Source organism: Oikopleura dioica, chromosome PAR (assembly GCF_907165135.1).
Source record: "Oikopleura dioica chromosome PAR, OKI2018_I68_1.0, whole genome shotgun sequence".
NCBI lineage: Eukaryota > Metazoa > Chordata > Appendicularia > Copelata > Oikopleuridae > Oikopleura > Oikopleura dioica.
In genome coordinates, this window is record NC_137293.1 from 13,315,766 (window position 1) to 13,335,808 (window position 20,043).

At 49.4% G+C, this 20,043-nt stretch overlaps 1 protein-coding gene and 1 pseudogene across 2 annotated transcripts in view; both read left to right on the top strand.

The window, feature by feature from the left end:
• Window positions 1-19,528: 19,528 nt before the first annotated feature.
• On the top strand, window positions 19,529-19,647 carry LOC145706245 (5S ribosomal RNA; annotated as a pseudogene).
• Window positions 19,648-19,884: 237 nt separating this feature from the next.
• LOC145703919 (fumarate hydratase, mitochondrial-like) overlaps window positions 19,885-20,043 on the top strand; it is a 48,296-nt gene continuing 48,137 nt past the window's right edge. The window contains exon 1 of one of the 2 annotated variants that reach the window (XM_081781332.1): window positions 19,885-19,952. The gene's annotated coding sequence lies outside the window, so the exon portion shown is untranslated. The remainder of the gene's footprint in view (window positions 19,953-20,043) is intronic. The other variant, XM_081781331.1, reaches the window with a different exon arrangement.

A 20,043-nucleotide genomic window follows, 5' to 3' on the forward strand; every position in this document is an offset into this window, starting at 1 on the left:
GACCTGACCAAAAATCTGGGTGCTCAAACATAGCAAGCCTCGTTGTTGTTGAGATGCTGTTGAGGTGACGCTTAGTGCGCGCCACCCCTGTTTTGCAGTTTTGTCTCTAGAATTGTTGTGCGCGCGGGCGCGGCGCAAGTCGAAAAGCTCATTCGCGTTAAAAAGCACGCTCGTGCGGCCGATTTTTCGGAGTTCTCCGATGTGACCGACTTAGCGATGCTTTTTATACTTTATTTAATTCTAGCTCTTTACTCAGTACGGAGCCTAGATAGCGATCAAACCCCGATTATTCATTAATTAGGGAGTTTATTCCTTTCGCGGCAGCATTCATTGCTACCAGCGCTTTTTCACGGGGCTCTATAATTCCTTGACCGGTTGAGCCCTCTCGCAAGCCACGGCTTCGCAGAGAAAGTTGTTTTCCCCAGCTTACTGGCGAATTACAACATTTTACACTTGCCGCTGTTCAGCGAAAAATAAGTGTAGCTCCTACTTGTCCAGCCTGGCGAATAGGTGTTTCGGAACGAGATAGACGGGCCGGTCGGCCCTTTTTATCCGTTTCCCCCTCGTTGATTTTTATTCGCGAGTTTTCCTCGTCGAAAAATCACTTTTGCGAGAGAGAGAGAGTGTGCTGGCGCTCGCCTACGCACACGTGCCCGGAGGGGATCATCCAGCCGCCGCGGCGTTTCAGCCACTCAGGAGCCGCGCGTGAGCTCGAGCGGTGACGGTGACTTTTTGAAAAGCCACTAATTACCTACCTTTTTCAAAAAAGAGAGCAATTTCTTTAGAGAAAAGACCCTTCTTCCGAATGATAGATATACCTCCGGCCCTCAGGGACAAGTATGACAGGGATTTTGCAGATCTGCACCCAGGTAGCTGGGATAAAAGACCGGATTATGGGGATCCCCAAAAAGTCCGAATCCCAAGAGGCCAATTAGACCCACATACCGACCCAGGTTTCACAAGAGCGGCGTCTTGGGCAGCCAAGAATTCGAAAGTCCTTTCGAAACTCGGTGTGTTTCCAGTGTCGGATTCGGCTTGGTTGGTCGTGAATTGGGACGTGCTAGATTCGGAAACGAATGCGATTTGGAGCCTGAAACCGGGCAGAGATCCAGCACTACTGTATGCGCTAGCATCAGACTATTATTTAGTGCGTCTCGAACCTCGGGAGCGAGAAGATCCTCCACAAAACGGGGGGGAGGCTCAGAATGTCAGAACAGACTGGACGGAGCCTGTTCTCTGCTTCCTGAAGAAGGACATTACGGCGAGAGCCTTGCGGACAGTTCTGTCCAATCTAATCCAATTGGAATTGGGTCCTGAAACCAGGACAACGCTGTCAGATCTAGTCCTCGAATGCGCAGCACAGAACGTTCACAGGAAGTTCTCTCAGGGCTTGGTATTCTCAGGCTTCGGCGACCAAGAATCGATGATAAGAATTATTCTGACCTCGGTGCCCACCTTCGGAAAGAAAAAGTCCTTCATCAAACCAGTCAACGGAGCTTTGAAAGGCCTGAACGGGCTAGAAGGTGATTTTAGACAAGCATGGCTGTCATGGCTTCCTAAATCCAGACTAGGACCGTTGTGGTCATACCACAAAATGCTTCTAACATCGGTGCTCACCGATTCTTTCTGGAACTACATCACTTGCAAAGTCCTGGAAACTACTCCGGACGAGCTCGAGAAACGAGAGTTGAGACCAGACCCCGAGTGGTGGTTCAATAATTTGGTGGCGTTCGCCACAGTAGACTTGCTGGCGATGAGTGAAGAGATCCCGAACTCGCTGAGCCACCCGAAAGACTTCATTGAAGCGATAGTTGCCAACGCTGCGGCAACGGAGAAGTGGGTGTCGAAAGATACCCTCCAAAAAGCGAAAGTCATCAGAGAAAATCTGACGTTTCCCACAAAGGATCGGGACCGTAAAGGCGAAGGCCTCAGAATGCGACTGATTTTGAACAATGCGGTCGCATGTGGGATAGAAAGATTGACAAAATACCTGGAAACAGGACGACTCCTTCCACTGGCGGCCGCTCGGCACCCTTTTTGGAGGCTCAAAATTAGAGCCCAGCTAGCGAAGAAATTGGCGGAACAGCTAAAATCGCCGGGGAATGGAAAGATGAAGGGCAGACTTGCCTTTAAAACCCGCGACTGGAGGCGAGCAATCATGGAGAAAACCAGGACTACATTCGAATTCCCGGTGGATTTCTGCGATTACTCGCTCACGCCTGAAGATAAAGCCGATCCGATTTTGTCTCTGTTCAGAGAAGTACTAGAAGGCTTCAAGGAGCGAAAGCTAACGGCGGAAGTGGTGTCCGAGTGGTACAAGGATATTCGCCAGACATCCGAACAGACCATCCTGAAACAAAGAAGAACGTTTTGGGAGAAAAACCCACTGGTCAATGATGATTGGGAAACTATCAGAAAGGCCACACCGGACAATCACTTTGACTTGGCGCGCTTCTCGTTCGAGCAAGCAGCAAAGAAGAATGCCAAAGGCCCGTTTTCCAAGATGCAACTGACTCCAGATCCTTGGTTCGAAATGGTGAAAGATCATGCGTTGAGCAACGCCGACTCAGATCTAGCCTGGCAAATTCCTGACGACTTCTGGGAAGTCGCCGAAGCTGCGGGTAGCAGAGCCTGGAAAATTAGAGCGGCTAGACTGGCGAAGGCCGGAGCGGTGGGAGTTTTTGCAGCAAAAATATGCAACGAAACGCCGGATATTCCATTAGCGGATCCGCTACATGCAGTGGTAGAATATGCGGCGCAGACGCTCAGACACCCAGCTGAGTATTCACTCAGAGAAGCAATTGAGGTGGTAGCCGACAATTTACGGTATTCGTGCTCGGAAACGGGCGAGAAACCGTGCGAAGTCTGGAAGAAAATGGAACAAATGGCGACGAGCGTCGATGTAAGAGCGGTCTTCCCGCCTCCAGAGCTGGAGAACACTCAGAACTCCTTTCTATTGATGCATCGGGTCCCCTCGGCCTCAAAATCAAAGCTTCATTTTCAATGGATCGGAAACGACGCTGAAAGAGCAAAGGAGTCGATCTTGTGGAAAAAAGAGCATCCATGGAATAAGATTGGGTCAGTCATGACGATCGAGAAAGCGACCGCTATCTTAAACGACCTGGCGGAATTCAGACCAACGGAAGCGGCGATGCTACTGAAATCAATGGCTAAATCTAGGCCAGCAGGGGAGGGGATCGTCCTTGTTGCCACGTCTGAACAGGCGCAACAGAACTGGGTGGACTTAGCGACGGCTAAGCTACCAAAAGACGAAGAGCCTTCGGCGATCTGGCAGGAAGCGTTCGCTTCGCTAGAGTTTGCAGAACTGTCGTCAGTTAACAAAGCATCACCAGTGCTTTTGCGGCTAATTGAACACGATGAAAATCGTGGACTCTTCAGATGGCAAAGACTAATCTTCCGGGAGACCGACAATGGAATGAGATCCATCATTTGGAATACTCACAATCTGGTGGCTCCAGGAAAAGTAAGAATCCTGCGAGACTTTGTCAGCTGGGGAAAGGGACACCTTTCCAACCGACACATTAGAAAATCGGAAAAGGAGAGAGAAATCTCTATTCGAGGACTTCGAGAAAACGGACTTCAGACAATGCAGCCTAGGACTAGGCAGAGGAGTTCTGAACAGACTCGCGTGCACAACGGCAACGTTGGCGAAACCATCATGGCTGGATCTAGTGTCAGTATCAGGTTTGGGCTATCGCCCTACAAAAGGGAAGATCAGACCGTTTAACACTGGAAACAAGAACAATTTCGTCAGGAGACCAAATAATACACAATAAATGAGTAGGGAAACCCCGTTTCATCAACAAATCCCCCATTCAAGCGTCCGCTATTATAATCTGAAATCAACGAAGACCCACTCACCCTCAGGATCCTGAGATTAGTCATCAAGCCACGCTCAACCAAATGTTACTCATCGCGGAGGCGGCACGTGCACCGCGCGCCCAATCAGGTGCGCCGCTCGGCTCAATCGCGCTTCGACTCACTGCCAGCATGAAGTAAATCACCATTTTTCTGATCCAAAATGAATTGAAAGAGAAGCTGGCGGCCGTTTTCTTAGAGAAAAAGGTGAGAATAAGAGAAATGTTTCCGGCCCTTAATCTTCTGGTTTCAGAGAAAGCGAAAAGCCGGAGAATTGTCCGGACAATTTGGGAGCCGAATGGCTAAAATCGAGGCTAGAAGGAGCCAGTCTTCAGTCAGGCGATCGCCTTATACTTTTTCGGAGTGAACCCGCCCATTCTTCCTTGTTTATACCACTGCTCAAAAATCGCTCGTTTTTTCTGCTGCAAAAGAAGGGGAAACCCGTCCTTTATCTACCCTTCTGTGCTGTGCAAATGCGTTTCGGCTGCGATCGCAACCTTTCCTCTTGCTTAAAACCTTCACACCCGTTGTTCTATTCATGCCAGTCCTGGTATTGTTGATCCTATAGGAAGCTTTTAGTTCTATTATCTGTTCTGTCTCTCTCCTGTAAGAAAATTTCAAGATAATATGTGTAACATGGCTAACCTATTCCCCTCTTTTCAGATCCGGAATCGGCTTGAGATGTCCGACAAGGACGGGACACGCGAAGCAGAGCGAATGCTCGTCGACCAGCCCATGGACGACCCAGCTGATCTACTGGACGAGGCTGACTTCATCGCTGGCTACAACGAGCACAACAGCGGCATCGAGCCCATCGAAACTGCTCCGGAACCGGAGGAATCAGCTTCAGCCCAGGGAACGCCAGTTCCAATGGAAGTGACGCCAATCGAAGATAGCATCACCATCCACGCGGTCGAAGATGAGGAAAATGATCTTCTAGGTAGGGAATTAGTGGAGGATGAATTTACCCACCCGTCGGTTTTGTTTTGGCGACTGCTAAAGAAACTGAAATTTACTTCGGCCCAAGTTCTCAGGCGATTTTGGTTAGCATTGAGGGTGTTCACCCAATTTAGGCTAACTTTTACTGAAAACGGTGCTATTAGAGTCGACAGACTACCGAAAGAATTCCTAATATGGGAACGATTTGCATTCCTGCTTATCGTGGCCCACGTACAGTTTTTTGAGTTCTATCTGACATTTGAAGGATTTACAATGTTAATCCTTATTTCAGGATCCCCAGGCCCACTGGTGATGGATCTTCCGACTAGCGCGGACAACTCAAGAGCGGAAGACATGTCGCAGGACGAAGACGATCTTCTGGCTGAACAGCCAACATCAACTGAGCGGGAAACCGCAGGAAAGAAGAAAGTCTCGAAACCGCCTACAGCGAATCCGCTCCCAAAGTCGCCACCGGTGGTGATTTCGTCTGACGAAATGGATCATGACCGCCCTGGTCCTTCGGGTCTCCAGCAACAACAGCAACAGAAACCACAGCGGGCGCCGGAGAAAGTGGCTGAGAAGCCTAAAAAGAAGTACCATCCGAGGAGGATGCAACTCTGCCCGCCGTCGATGCGCAAAAAGCAGGTGGCGATCCAAATGGCGGCTGGCGAATCGTCAGATACGGACGAAGAGTCTGATAATCGAAAAAGCCGAGCGGCCGAGTCGGGAAACCGAAAAAGAGCATCAGACGAGGAGGCGAACGCCCACAAAAAGCAAAAGAAGGCGAATCGGCGGAGCCGGCGAATTCTGATCAGAATGCCAGTGCCAGCGGTAGTAGCGGCAATAACAACAGCGAGTCAGCGGCAGGCGGCCAAGGTGGTGAAGGTTGGGTCATCCCGAGACGAGACACGGGCCCGCGATGGCCAACCACTTCGACAGCCACGCCAACTACGACGTCGACGTCTTCACCGACGGCGGATCGAGCTGGAGCTGAAACGAGGCGATCGCCGGGAAGAGGCCGCCCCCGCTCGATCATTGTGCAGCCACAAGTGAACAATAATCGCCAAGCCGAGGAAAGATACGATCCAGACCTGGCTTGGCATCAGCGTCGCTACCGTCGGCATTACTGGGATCACAGACACGGCGACATCCAGCGCGCCAATACCATGAAGAGGCTATCACGAGAACTCGTGTCGTTTGCCGATTACGCTGGCCGAAGGGGGTATGCGAGATACTTCCCAAACAGAACGATGCTAAAGATTGGGGAATCCCATTACTTCGGCCTAACCCCGATCGGGCCTCCTCCGAAGCTCCGCGAAGGCATCAAGAAAATGTTTATGGCCTTGGTAAACTTGAAGGAGGAAGATATGGGATTACCCTGGCGGGCCCCTCGATTTGACATCTTCCTGGATGAGTTGAACGAAGTGCAGCGAGCGTACTCAGAGAGACTAACAGCTCTGACGAACGCGTCCCAAGCGGGCTCGGCAACGACTCAAACTCCAGCGCGATCGCGTCAACCAGGGGCTGAACAGCCACAACCTTCTACCAACAGACGACGATCGTCGAGCGAAACGGATTCCTTGCCGTCGTATTCAACGGCGATCAGACAAGCCCCGGCGCGCCGAAGTGTACAGCCACGTCCAGCTTCGCCTTTCAGAATCCGAGTTGAACAAGAAGAGGCGCCAATGGCTGTATCTCCTGTCGCATCTCCCGCTCGGGATCCGGAGGTCGTCATTACTGGAGTCAACGGAGCTCGAGCGAACGCTCCGGTCGCTGGAACTCGCCCAGATCCGGCTGAGACCTCAGCAAACGCAACGAACAGTTGGGGCCCGAAAAAAGCACCGAAACCGGAAGAGCTGGTCCCTCCTGAAGATCTGATGGCTGCAATGCCTCCGGGCGATCAGGACCCAGTGCTCACTGAGGAGGAGAAGAAGAGAGATGGCTGGTTTTGGCTGATCAGCGACGCCCACTTCAACGTGGCTAGCTTGGGTATGCGACGCTTGTCGCCCAACTACATCAACGACTGCGGTGTGCTGGCCCCCAAAGTGACGCCTCTGTTGCGCCGAAGAACGAAGTTCGAGCAGGACCTGCTGGCTCTTGGAGTGACGAAGACCGTACACCCGGACAAGCATCGCGCTCGATTGGATGAGTTCATGGTCAAGACCGGCGATGAAAATCGCGTATTGATGCTAGCGACCCAAACTGTCCTCTGCTCAGACGACCAGTGGTTCGATGTCATGAGCATGTTGCGCGAATTCGCGTTCAAGGCCTCCCCGGATCGCTTTCCGCTCTTCGAGTTGATGACGGTAGTCGTCAACGAAGCCTTCAACCAAGGTGGACCCGCCGTTCGGCGCTTCGCACATCGAGCGGCGGAGCGTATCCTGAAATGGGGACTCGACGAAGCTCGCCACATCAAGGGGATCCCCGTGACGCTACAAGAAGCTCCTAGCCTTGGGACTTCGTTCGAAGGCGACTACTACGTCAACGCTACGCATTAATGGACTTACTCAAGTCTCGTAGGTAATTTCGCCCTCAAGATTTTTTCAGAATAATAATACTTATTCTAGCTTCAATGAAACACACCGGAACGGGAGAGCTCTCTCCAACCTTCACGACACCATTGAGAGGACCCTCTCATCTTGACAAAGCGAAGTTCAATGTGACCTTCGCAGTCTGGCCTTGTACATTTCCCCCGAGAAGAAATCAGACGAGCCAGGTCTCCGTCGTCACGCCCTGGCCAGAGCAGCTTTCCATTTTTTTTTCAGGTAAATAAATAGCTCCTGTAGACGGAAAAATAACGTAAATTTAGTTTTCACGCGGCCCGAAAGCAGTACTTCCGCTCCCAGAGCAAGCTCCAAGCGATCGCTGTCTACTGCTGCCAAAAATAAGGGGAACCCCTTTTAGAGTACTTTTCTTCGAGTCATTCTGGCCTTCATATTGAAACTAAATGTTCAAACTCCGCTGTTTTTTCAATCGCTCCTTTTTTCTGCGCCCCTTTTTATACGTGCCTTTTTTCTCGCCTCTAACCTCCTTTTCCTCCTTGTTTTCATTGCCACGTCTTTCAACTACTCCACCTGCCTGTGCCATCCACATTAGTTCTTCTCTTGCCAAAACTCAAATCCTAATAAAAAAGGCAAGCCACAGTAAAACCCTTATAAATCCAGAAACTCTTCTGGATAGTGTTTTGGTGTTCCTTAAGCAGGGCTAGAACTAGCAAGTATGCAGAACTGCAGATAAATCACTATAAATCATGGGCTAATGGCATTATTTTCAGAGAATCGCATCTCGGCACAAGCAAAGTTTTTTGAGCAAAACGGAATAATATGCGAGCGATGATCTGCATCTCGTGTGGGAAGGCATACGATCAAGCAAGCAGACTAAAGCTGAGGCTTAAGAAGTGCAAGCACCGATTATGCCTCCTGTGCCTAGTCGAGAATCCAAATTGGCGAAAAGTGTCAGGCTTAGACTCTAGTGACTCCTCGATCGAGGACGACGACGAGAGACCACGCCGAGTGTTCAATTGCAGGATGTGCGGGAGCCCGCACCGATTGGACACGGAGGTATTGTTCGGAGAACAGGATGAGCCGGAACCGGCTACTCAACAGGAATCCTCCTCAAGCATACAAACGCCCTCGATCACGTCACTGACCCCAGTGAGTTCAACAGAGTTCGCAAATTTCCCGGCACCGGGAGAGCGACCGCAGGCCCAGTCAAGCCCAGTCGAGGGAACAAGCGCCATGGAAAGGCCGACAAATCGAACACAGGCTCAGTCAAGCCCAGCCGAAGGAACGAGCACCATGGAAAGGCCGACAAAGCGGAAACGCAAGCTTCCTCCGAAACCGAACAAGTCGATCTTTGATGATTTTGACACATTTCCTGAACAGGAATTCAAGGTTGAGATGGTCTTTCACGAACCGGAAGAGGGAAAAGACGATCCCCCTTATTTCTTCCGCGTTCCGTGTCTCACAAAGCCCGATCCGACGGAAACGTCAGCGGAATCGTTGGTGAGAAATTTGATTTGGGCTTTCGTCATGGATGGCAGTTACTCGGACGAGCATATGGAGCCCAGAGAAGTCAAATCAATGTTGAGATGGGCTACCGAAAGAGTGAAGGTTAGAGATAAAGCCTTACAAAAGGGCCCAAACCCATTCCCGCTTCCGGAATCAGAACTGATTGACATTAGCGCCAGACTAGAACGACAAATCAGTCGGCTGAATGACTTCGCCTTGCTAGGAAAGAGGGGGCATGCCACATAAAGGCCGTCCCTATAGAAAAGGGTTTAAAAGCTGAACAGCCTCCGGGAAAAATCCACGATCGTGGCCCAAAAGAGTGATTTTGAGCAAAATCAAACGTAACGGTGGGTGGAAAACTTTTTGTCCTTGCTTTTGTTGTTGCATCCTTGTGTTTCGTTGGAAGTTTCCGACTTACGGTAGAATAGAATAGAGTAGAATAGCTAGACGGAAATGAAGGGCGGCCCAAGCGGTCTCATACCAGAAACGGTATTATTCCAGGGCTCCCCGGAAATCCATAGAAATAGCGGCGCTCGCCGTTTAGTGGTAATATAAAATTAAAAAGTCGAAATTGACTCGAAACCTAACGGATGAACAATAAACAATTATTCAACTGTCTGCCAATATATCCACCGACAGGTCGTACTGTGACGAATTATTCTTGTTTTTAGACAATGGCTCGGAGAGTTAAAAAACAACTCATGACTGGCTCTAGTGGGCTCCCGGAGTTCGCTGGGGAGATAGTTCCATGCGCTAAAAGAAGAAGACTGTCGTAGAGGGAGATATTCCTGCCGAGGAAGACAGAGAATCCCAGGAAGAAACGGCCGATCGGCCGGAGCCAGCAGCGGAAGTGGCACCCAACTCTGGGGAACCCCAGACTGAGATCATGGAGGAGAACGACCTCAAGACAAAATATAACCATGCAGTGAGAGTACTCAATTCTTTCCTGATCCATCAGCCACCAAAGCCTCACGCGGGGATCTCAGCGGCAAAAAATGTTGCAAAACTGGCGGAACTCGCGCAGAAGATGGACAACTTCCTGAGCGGAGAGAACCTGTCGATCGACTTGGTTCAGCGAATGCAGATCCGTCTTGCCGAAGCGATAGGAGAAGCTATTTCTAGGGAAGCCGGCCTCATTTTTCGCTACATCTCCGTGTCCACGGATTTCTATAAACATAAAAAGACAGCCCTTGAGATTCTGTCTTTTCGCTTCTCGCCAGAGGATCAGATCATCAAGGAGCTTAAAGAAGGGGTGACCCTTCTGGAAAATATTGCGGGTGCAGGTGGTGAAAACCACGCGATTATCCCGCTCAGGGAAATTTACGCTTCTCACGCGATGGAAGCCCATCGTCTAATTTGGGCTGAGATCTTGGCAGACCTTGCGACATCCTCAGAAGTGGACCCTAGAAAACTAGCGGCCAAAAGTAAGAAGGTAATCTTTCTACTGTCGCAAATATTCGGAAACGAATTTACCTTGATTGCGCACCTACAGGACTGGCTAAGCGCAATCGACTCGCCTAGGGAAGTACGGGAAACCCCGGTAGATGATTTGGTGAAAACCTTGAGGGATATTTTGTTTCCTCGAAAGAGCGAGTTCATGCCCGCATCAGGTAAATACGACGCCTGGGGTCTGGACCAAATCGACCAGAAAACATATGTGCCGAAAGGCAATAGCGCGATCGCGACAAGATTGGAAACGATGCTCGTCCAAAAGAGGAAGGAAACCCCGCGGAAGAGGAGGAGGAGCATGAAGGCGAGATTGAAGAGCTCCGGAGGACGATGCTCAAACGAGCGGGAAACGCTGCGAGCTCGAGCTGGGCGGAAAAGAACCTGGATTTTAAAGTCTCGTCGTCCATGGAGGATTATTTCTGAGCTGAAAAGTTCTGTGTTTGATCAGGCCGTCTGTACAGTTCTGTAATATACGTTCTCGGATCATACGTTCTCGCATCAAAACAGCCTAACCTCTTCCCATTTAGAATGAACTGGAATCGGCACTCGGTGGCAAGAGACATGAACGAACGTCAAAAGAAAGGGCAATTCGGCCCACTAAAAACATGGGAAGATATGTACCTACCGCGGCGACCGCCGGACGTCAGGGAGTCTCCTGGAATGACTCTGAGTTTCCGAAAGACGTGACACCGCCAAGAACTTGGCATGAATGGCAAATTCAGGCCCAGAGGATGTTTGACCTAGCTATAAAAGCGTCGAACGACGCCTTTCGACCGACCTGGGACTTAATCTTCTTTAGAGAAGAAAGGGATTTTTATGCAGGCAGTTTTAAGGATTTCATCCAGTTCTGGCTGATAATCCTAGAGGAATTAGAACCCCCGGATAGATCTAGGGCTTATGCTATTCTGCAGAAAGGAGTAGATGTATTTGAGAATTTCAAAATGATCCCACTGGCAGAGCCGGTTAAATTTCGATCTAGCACGAATTTTGCGATGATTCACAGCGATCATGAGTCCCACAGGACCATTTTCATTAAGGGAAACCTAAGTAGAAGGGCTCTAGGAGGCCTTAATGACTCTGACAAGTATGATTCGGAGGACTGGCCGGCACACCGAAAGGTGAAACATCCGATCCATGTGGGGAAAAAGACATAACCAACCACTGAGAGTGCGAAATTCGGGTAATGTCACATCCTTTCACGAAGATATAGTGGAAACGCTTACCAAATGGTGCTCGACCGGAGCCCTGACACCCTTAGCTCAAAAAGCAGAGGATCCTCTGTGCACGTCGGCCATTATCCTGGTTCCGAAAGGGCCAAAATGGCGCGTGTGTTACGATGGTTCGCCCCTAACTCTGATGGAGTTAAAAAGCGTCAAATGTATCCTGGATGATGTGAGAGAGGTAATGGCGACAATTCGAAAAGGAGATCTCCTACTTAAACTCGATGATAAATCGGCGTTTCACCATCTGCTCTTGGACCCCATGTCGAGCCGAATGGCGACTATGCACTGGGGGGGCCTTAGGTTTGCTTACAGAGCGGCGGCATTTGGCATTCCCCGCATCCCAAGCGAGTATCAGCTTATAAACGGATCGCCGATTAATTTCTTAAGAAAAAGAGGACACATCATCCTCCTGTACTTAGACGATCGTCTCATCATCGAACGGCCGGATTCCGAAAGGGAAAGGAAAGCGATCCTCGATGGGTCAATGGCGCCGCGAACAGCTTTTGCGATCTGTGCTCTAGCTTGTGCTCTGGGTACGTTCCTGCACAGGGAAAAGTCCACTTTTGTTCCTTCACACGAAATCGAGTTTCTGGGTTTCGAATTCAATACACTTGAGGAGACAATCGGGATCCCGAGCGGGAAATGGAAGAAATTCCGAGACGAAATTAGAGCGATCCTCGGAAGTAGCCATACTCATTTAAAATCTCTGGAACGCATCAGAGGCAAGTGTGTGCATTTCATGTACGTGGAAAGGCGCATGCGCCTTTTCATAAGAATACAAAATGAAGCAATCAAAAAATCACTGGAAACGGGAAACCCGATCATCCCACTTCACGCGGAACTCCGAGCGGAGCTGACCAGATGGCTGAAGATGGGGGAAACGCCGAGGAAAGCAAAATGGCTAGAAACGGGAGTGGTCCACCTGAGGAAAGAAATTTTCAGAGAAGAGGACCTTAAAAACCGGCTATTGGTTTACACGGATGCGTCAGGCGGCGCCGGCGGCTTGTGCATCGAAAATCTAGGCGAAAAAGAGCCTTTCTACTGGCCGAAAGGCTTTGAAACAGAAGACATCTTCATGAAAGAAGCCTACGCTATCCTCATTATGCTTAAAAGGAAAGGAAGCCGCCTTAGAAATAAGCGAATCCTGATCAAGTGTGATAATCAGGTCGTCTGCAGTGCGCTCTACCACGGCTCAAAAGTGGGTAGGCTGAACAGCCTAATCTACGAAATCTATGAAGTAGCGGAGGAGTGGAACATTGATCTAAGGGTAGACTACGTGAACACGTTGGAGCAACTGGCTGATGAGCCGTCGCGAACTTTCGACTTTAACGAGAGTGAAATCACGAATGAGGCGTTCAAAGAAATTTGTAGCTTCTGGAAAAAGACCCCAACGGTTGATGCGTTCGCAACAAGAGAGAATGCAAGAGCGGAGAGATACATCTCGAGATATTCTGATGACCAGGCGTTCGCCCGAGACTTTTCCGGTTTACGAAATGGCGCGCAAAAGAGGTCATTTATGCTTTTCCCCCGAGGAAGATTGCGACCCTGGCTTTCAGGTACCTAGAGGATTACGCGATGAGAAACTCGTGGGCACTGGTGGTGCTGTGCTACGAAAGAGAGCCGCTAGCCCTAGCGCTGGCGCGTAGGAAAGGCCTAAAAGTTCGCAAGTTGGAGACAACAGTAGCGGTGATCTCGCCAACGCCCAAACGATCGGAAGAGCTGGGATACTTCAAGCCTCTGAAAGCGGAGGCGTCGACTTGGGTAATAATAAATGAAGCTGGGGCTACCCGAAAAGGCTGAAAACTCACGTTGACTTCGACTGCTCAGTTAGTTTATTATTATAAGCTGTCTTATCGTTTTCTAACACTACAAGAAGCACTTGAGTCCGAGTTTCAGATCCTTAATCATTTCTATTCAGAAACGAAATTCGGATATGAGTGACTACGACTCGGAAGATGAGAACTTCAAAATAGTAGCTCCAATGGCGTTGAATAAACCGACAAAGGCGAACGCCTCGGCCGCAGCACTGCGAGAAAAATTCGACCTCTCATCAAGCAAGCAGCCTGTCGACAAAGGGACTGCATGCAGAATCATCGAGGAGAACCTGACGCACCCAATTCTGGGCCCGTTGCTGAAGGAGAAGAAAAGGACGGCTAATGAAATCGAGCAAATGAAGCCAATTCTACAGCACCTTCAGACAAAAGCGTCAGAGGCTCGAACCCTGCACCTTCTATACAACGAAGCGCTGATGAACAAGGAGAAGGGCACAACGCCGAGCGGCGATAAAGGGAAAGATGAGGAGTTGTTCCTTAAAACTCACTCGAGAGAGAAACTCGTCAAAGAAGTGCGAGACACAAAAGCGGCTTACGACGAGTATGCTTCGACCAAGCAGTTGCTCGACGATCGCGTTAAGAAATTAACAAAGGAAATCAAAGAAGCTGCAGAACTGCACAAGGTGAAAACCGCTGTCAAAGAAGGCGACCGCTATTATTTGATCCAGAGAAGAACCTCAGGGATCAAGATGTCGGTAAACCGGAGTCTCGAGGAGGTGGGACAGGAGTTCTACTCCAAGTTTGCTTCGGTGAAAGCCCTGGTAAACTTGGACAAGCGAGACGTCACCCCAATTGTAAACGAACTGTTCCGAGTCACTCCACTAGAACTAGTGGATGATCGCATCGTTCTCATGAGAATTCAAGAAAAACTGAACGATGAGATGTTGACTAGGGTCGAGTTCGCCAGACTATGTTATACCCTGTTCACCCAAGAGTGCCAGGACGAGTTCGACAAGAACTTCCACCAGCTCTGCAACAACCCCAAGTTGCATGCAAAGATCCAGCTGCCTCTGGACTACAAGCTTCGTGAAGACGAAGAATATGACACCAACACCCATGCTAACCAGAAGCGAGAGCGGGCGGTTAGACATAGGATTAAGTTCGGGACGGCGACAGCCGAAGAAAAAAGATGGTACCTTAACACTAAGAAAAACAAAGCCATCAACGAGGCAGAGTTGAAAAAGGCGGTGCAGAACAGCAACCAACGGAAGAGAGGCGGGAAACCGCAACAGAACAATAGGGGCAATCAGAGTGGAGGAAACTCCAACGATGGGAACGGTAACGGGGGCGGAAACGGAGGAAACCGAAACCGCAACAACAATAAGAAGGATAACAAGGCTCAGGGAGGAAACTCCAACAACTCTAACAACCAGCCCCCGAACAAAAAGCAAAAGCAGAATGAGCCAAGGGGACCCCCTAAGCAAGAGCCGAAAAAGGAACCATAGGTGACTTCGCACAAAGTGTTGCCACTTCTCCTTGTCTTTCTCACGGAAATAAACCGCGGGCGATCGCCCAACTAGTGCTACACCGGCGAGGACCCTCGCAAAACCTCAGCAGATTATACGGCCACGTAAAGGCTTTTACTGTCCCCGAAATATACCCAGGGCTTGGTTGGGAACCCAATCAAGAAGGGATTCATTTATTTATTCTCATGTAATCTTTCCTGTAAATAGAATATATCTGGGAGTAATCCCAAGTTATGTATTGTTGCCAACAGAGTCTAACGCAACCACTATTCAGAAAACTGTTTCGCTGCAAGCACAACGCGCGCAAGACGAGCGCGAATAATTCGGCGTTAGCCAGCCAAAAGAGAGCCGGACGGCAAGGACGAATGGCCGCCAAAGCGCCCGCCTGACCCAAACCCAATCCGAGTTCCCCCAAAATCACTGGGCTCAGTGAGGAAGTCTCGGAGGATAGTTGGAGAGGATCCGCTCGATCAGCCCCCTCTGGAAAGCGTTCTACCAAAACGAGCAACACCGGCGAAGCGAAAGCCCCCACCGGCTACCGAAACCGCTGGAATCGGGCCTGTTCAGGCCGAAGCTCCAAAGGCGATTGCCTCTGAGAAAGCGAAGCCGAGAAGAAAGAAACCCAAGCCCAAAAGGCCAAAAGTTCTACCAGTCCCAGCGGAGGATGAAAAAGATTGGTTCGAAGAAGTTCAAGGCGAAGGCCTCGATCTCGTGGACGAAGATGAAGCTTACTGCTCAGAGTCAGTCTGGACAGACGCTCATATCAGAGTTGCAGTGGCAAGCATGGTGGAGCTAAACAGAGGGAAAACCTTTGACGAAATCACATCAGCCCTTCTGGATTGGATTGACAAGAATGTTTGTCCACCCAACAGACCAAATAGATACCAGCACTGGTACCAAGTGATACGGGCCGCTCTCGAAAGAGAAAGCAACGCCAGACTTCCAGGCTCATGCTCGAACGAGATTGTAAGATGGGCCAAAGCGAGGGCCAAATCTCTCGCGGGAAAGAAGCTCTATGAGCCATCACAAGCCGAAAGGTTTCGCATGTGCGATATGATCGCGCTATGGTCGCATATGCTGGCATCAAGGAAGCCAGTGAGAGTAGAAGCAGCCCTCTATAGCGGTATATGCTTCTTTACCGGGGCCCGCGCGATCGAGGTTGGTAAACTCTTTATCGAGGATATCTACGAATCGATCCAAGGAAATGCCTTGGTGTTGCCAATAAGGGAAAGCAAGACGAACGTCTTCAAAAACATTCCGGAAAGATTAACAATGTTTTTCGACGACCGTTGCCCCCTGGACTTCAAAGCCCTTTTCTACGAAATCCTGGGCGTCCGAGAGGAAGGAAAACTCTTCCAACACTGCAGAAACCGCAGAATACTCTGCTACCATTATAGCAAGGCCTCGAAAGAGCTGGGCTGGGCCAGAGTTCCATCGGGACACTCGGGAAGAACTTCCGCCATCACGATGGGCATTGCTACAGGCATCCCCAAACTAGATCTAGAAATCATGTACCGGTGGACACCGGACTCTAGGATGTACCATAGGTACAGGGCTCTAAATATGGAGGAATCCGAAATCGGGGCCCCGGCTATGGTAGCGCGAGCCTTGGTGGATTCTCTGTTCGGAGGTCCGCAAGGTACGGCGCTCCCGGCGGGAAATTCAGAGAATCTAGTCTCGCCGGAAGTAGGAGCCAGAGTTCTGGCCGATGCTAATTGGTACGCTCGTACAGTAAAAAGGCTGCACTCTGATCATGTAGCGCATCAGGGGATCCCCTCGGCGCTAGACCCTAAACAGAGAAAAGGCCTTCCTAACAGACCGGTGTTTCGTGATAGGGAAAGTGGAGCGATGTCAAGTCAACCCCACACTTCCGATTCAAAGGCGCACGCCTCCACCTCTAGTCTGACACATACGCTGGAACCAGCGGCTAAATTGGGAGAGACCCCTCTCCCGAACCCCCAGACTTCGAAGGAGGTCGAATCTTTTAAAGGAAAATATCCTCTGCAAAGTGATTCGGGGAAACCCGGAGAAATCTGCACTTGCTGCGCAAAATGCAAACAGCGTAAAGCAGTCGGGGGGAGCCCCCCGGAAGTCCCGGCGCCAGTAGAAAGATCCTCCTCGCAATTGCCGGATTACATTCAACGCCAAATGAGTCGCCTTAACGACACTCCCTTCGCAAAGTAAGTTTTATTGCTTCAAGGGTAAATCTCAACCGCTTGTTTTTAAGGAATCTTCAAGAAGGTTGACGATAGTTTACCCCGGAAGACGCAGGAGTCCTCAAGCAGGACCTTTTATTTTGTTTTCCCCGGTTTTTCTGCTGTATCAGAATAAAACCTGTTCTCAATTTACTTAAGTCCATTGCTCGACAGCAGGTATCATGCATGCTGATCAGCAACTTGTCTCTCTACTTTTTGCCTTTCGGCATAAAAGCATTCTCGTAGTGTAGCGACAAGCTCACGACTTTCTCGAGTACCGTTATATCGCCAGGTTAGCTAAGCAGACTATCACTCCTTACCGCACGGTATTTTTAGTGTAAGTAGCTAATCGGGTTTGATCGCGCCGTTTCTTTTTCGCGCACCTTACTCGAGCGCCTAACGTGGTGACCGGTTTTTTCGCCTTCGAAAGCGTAGGGGTGAAAACCGGCTCCCATAAAGTTAGGCATGCCCAGGCCGTATTCCCGGTCGGGAAGATGCGCGTAGTAGCTTAGGCTCCGTAGCATTTAAGCCCATCTGTAAGGCTGGTCCCAGCGTCAATCGTGTTAGTCGAGACTAGCGGGGCCCAGAAGCTGAACAGCTGGCCAACAACTGAGTACGACATATCAATGAGTGGTAGAAGTAGTGAAGTCTTGCGCTTATATTTGCATCTATTGATTTTTCGTCTTTTATGATTAGACCTGACCAAAAATCTGGGTGCTCAAACATAGCAAGCCTCGTTGTTGTTGAGATGCTGTTGAGGTGACGCTTAGTGCGCGCCACCCCTGTTTTGCAGTTTTGTCTCTAGAATTGTTGTGCGCGCGGGCGCGGCGCAAGTCGAAAAGCTCATTCGCGTTAAAAAGCACGCTCGTGCGGCCGATTTTCGGAGTTCTCCGATGTGACCGACTTAGCGATGCTTTTTATACTTTATTTAATTCTAGCGACCCCTCCCTCCTTCCCCCAGTAGAGTCTCCTTATGGCCCTACGTTGGTTTTACCTTGAGAGCGTAGCCCATACCTACCTCCCTGGTCCTGCAACACAGCATCTCTTTAGTGCCGGTGGTTAAGGTCTGCTTCCTGCCACATACGGTACGTATACTTATCATAGAAGACGTTACGCTTGCGCTTATATTTGCATCTATTGATTTTTCGTCTTTTATGATTAAAGAATCGTCTCCATGCCCTCTCCCTCCTATCCCTCTCGCCTCTTACAAACGAAACATACTAGCGATGAACAAGACTCAGACCAGTTCCAGGTGGATATTATTTATTCGCTTTTATTGAGAAAATTGATTGGAACATTTCTACCGAACTTTCTATCAGCAGTGAATAAAAGGTTTTTGCCATCGAATTTGGAAGAAAGTGACTCAAAGTCAACTGTTTTAGGCACAGAAAGGGTTCTCTCCCAGTTGTGTACTGACTCGATCTTCATTCTTTCGACGATCTCTGATGTTTTTGAAAGGCCAGAGATTTGTAACTCTCTCTTTGACTCGTCCTTGGTGATTTTGAGGTCTTCTTTCTGCGTTGGAAACGAAGTGAGATCGACTGTTGCTGACCAGGTTGTAGGAGTGATCATTTCTTGCGAAATGGAGTAGGGCTGGAAGCGACGAACACGGCATTTGCGCTGGGTTGGGCGGTCGAATTCAGGAGAAAAAGGAAATCCGGCGATTTTGATCATCTTTTTATTTTTGAATCTCTTTGAAAGATTTTTGGTTTGAATGTGCTCTTGCTGAAACGAGCCGATTAAATACCTTTGAAAACTTCCAGAAGATTCGGGAAATCAAGTGTAGAATATTACAGAACATTCCAGAATAAATAGAACATTCAAGAAAACGGATCTTTAAAGAAAGAAGATTCGAGAATAACCTAGCCTGGAAATGGAATTTTCTGGAAGAAACGAGGACAGCAATAAGTGGCTATAAATACCTAGCGGGAGAGGGCTTTCTCATCACACCAAAGACACAAAAACCAACGAAAATGTTCACTTTTTCCAATGAAAACTTCGAGCCGCTGATCAACCAGATCTTCTCTGAGTTCGCCCATTCCGCCAGCAAGAAAGGAGGACGCTGCCAAACTGTTGAGAAATCGAGCAAGTGGTGCAGCTGCATCAACCTTTCTTCCATCCCCACCAAACCCGAGGAACTGCACGTGAAGGTGGACGAGAAGAGCCGCAATCTGACCGTCTCTGGAAAGTCTGAAACGGAGTCTACCCGACGAGACGGATTAAAGATCTTCTCAACTCACGTCTGGACAAAACAAATTCGAGTTCCAGAGGATGTGGAGCTGAAGACGATCGCGTCCAAGTTGCACGAGAATCAGCTCACTTTCGGCGCTGAACGAGTTCAGAAAGAAGAAGACAAGCAACAAGAAATTCCGATCGAGATCGTCGATACTCCTGCCCTTGACTGAGAAGGTCGATTGTCGTTCATTCCTTTCTTACCTGATTTTACGGAAAACACATAAATAAAGTATTAACCTGCAAAAACATAATCACAATTCATAAATTTGCTATATATTGTGGCTAGAACCGGCCTCCATCGCTTAGCGTCATACCGCGTAGAATAAACCAGTTCTCGTCCGATCACTGAAGTCAAACTACGACGGGCGGGGTTAGTACTTACATGGGTGACCGGTTGGGAATACCTCGTGCGCTAAGCATTTTGCTTTTTGAAACGCTGACTCTTCTTTTTCGAGGATACATTCAGCCTCTGAGTTTCAGAGTCGTGTTGTTGAAGAATCAACTAATCAGTAATCGAAAAAGTCACCATGTTTGCGTGAAGTAAGCATTGAGAGTTGAGCTTGCGTGGCGGGCGGCGTGGCACTTGTGAAAAAGCGCCCTCTGCCGCGCGCTTTTCTGAAAAGAGGCCGAAAATAGGAGCGTGCAGCGACAAAACGACCTCGAAATCAAGCACCCCTTCTCTTTACTCATCCCATTTTTGAGTCCGATTTCGATTGTCTAACAGGTAAGAATCGTCTCCATGCCTACTCTCTCCTATCCCTCTCGCCTCTCACAAACAAAAACTTCTTGGAAGAAAAACCCTCCTGCAGGGAAAC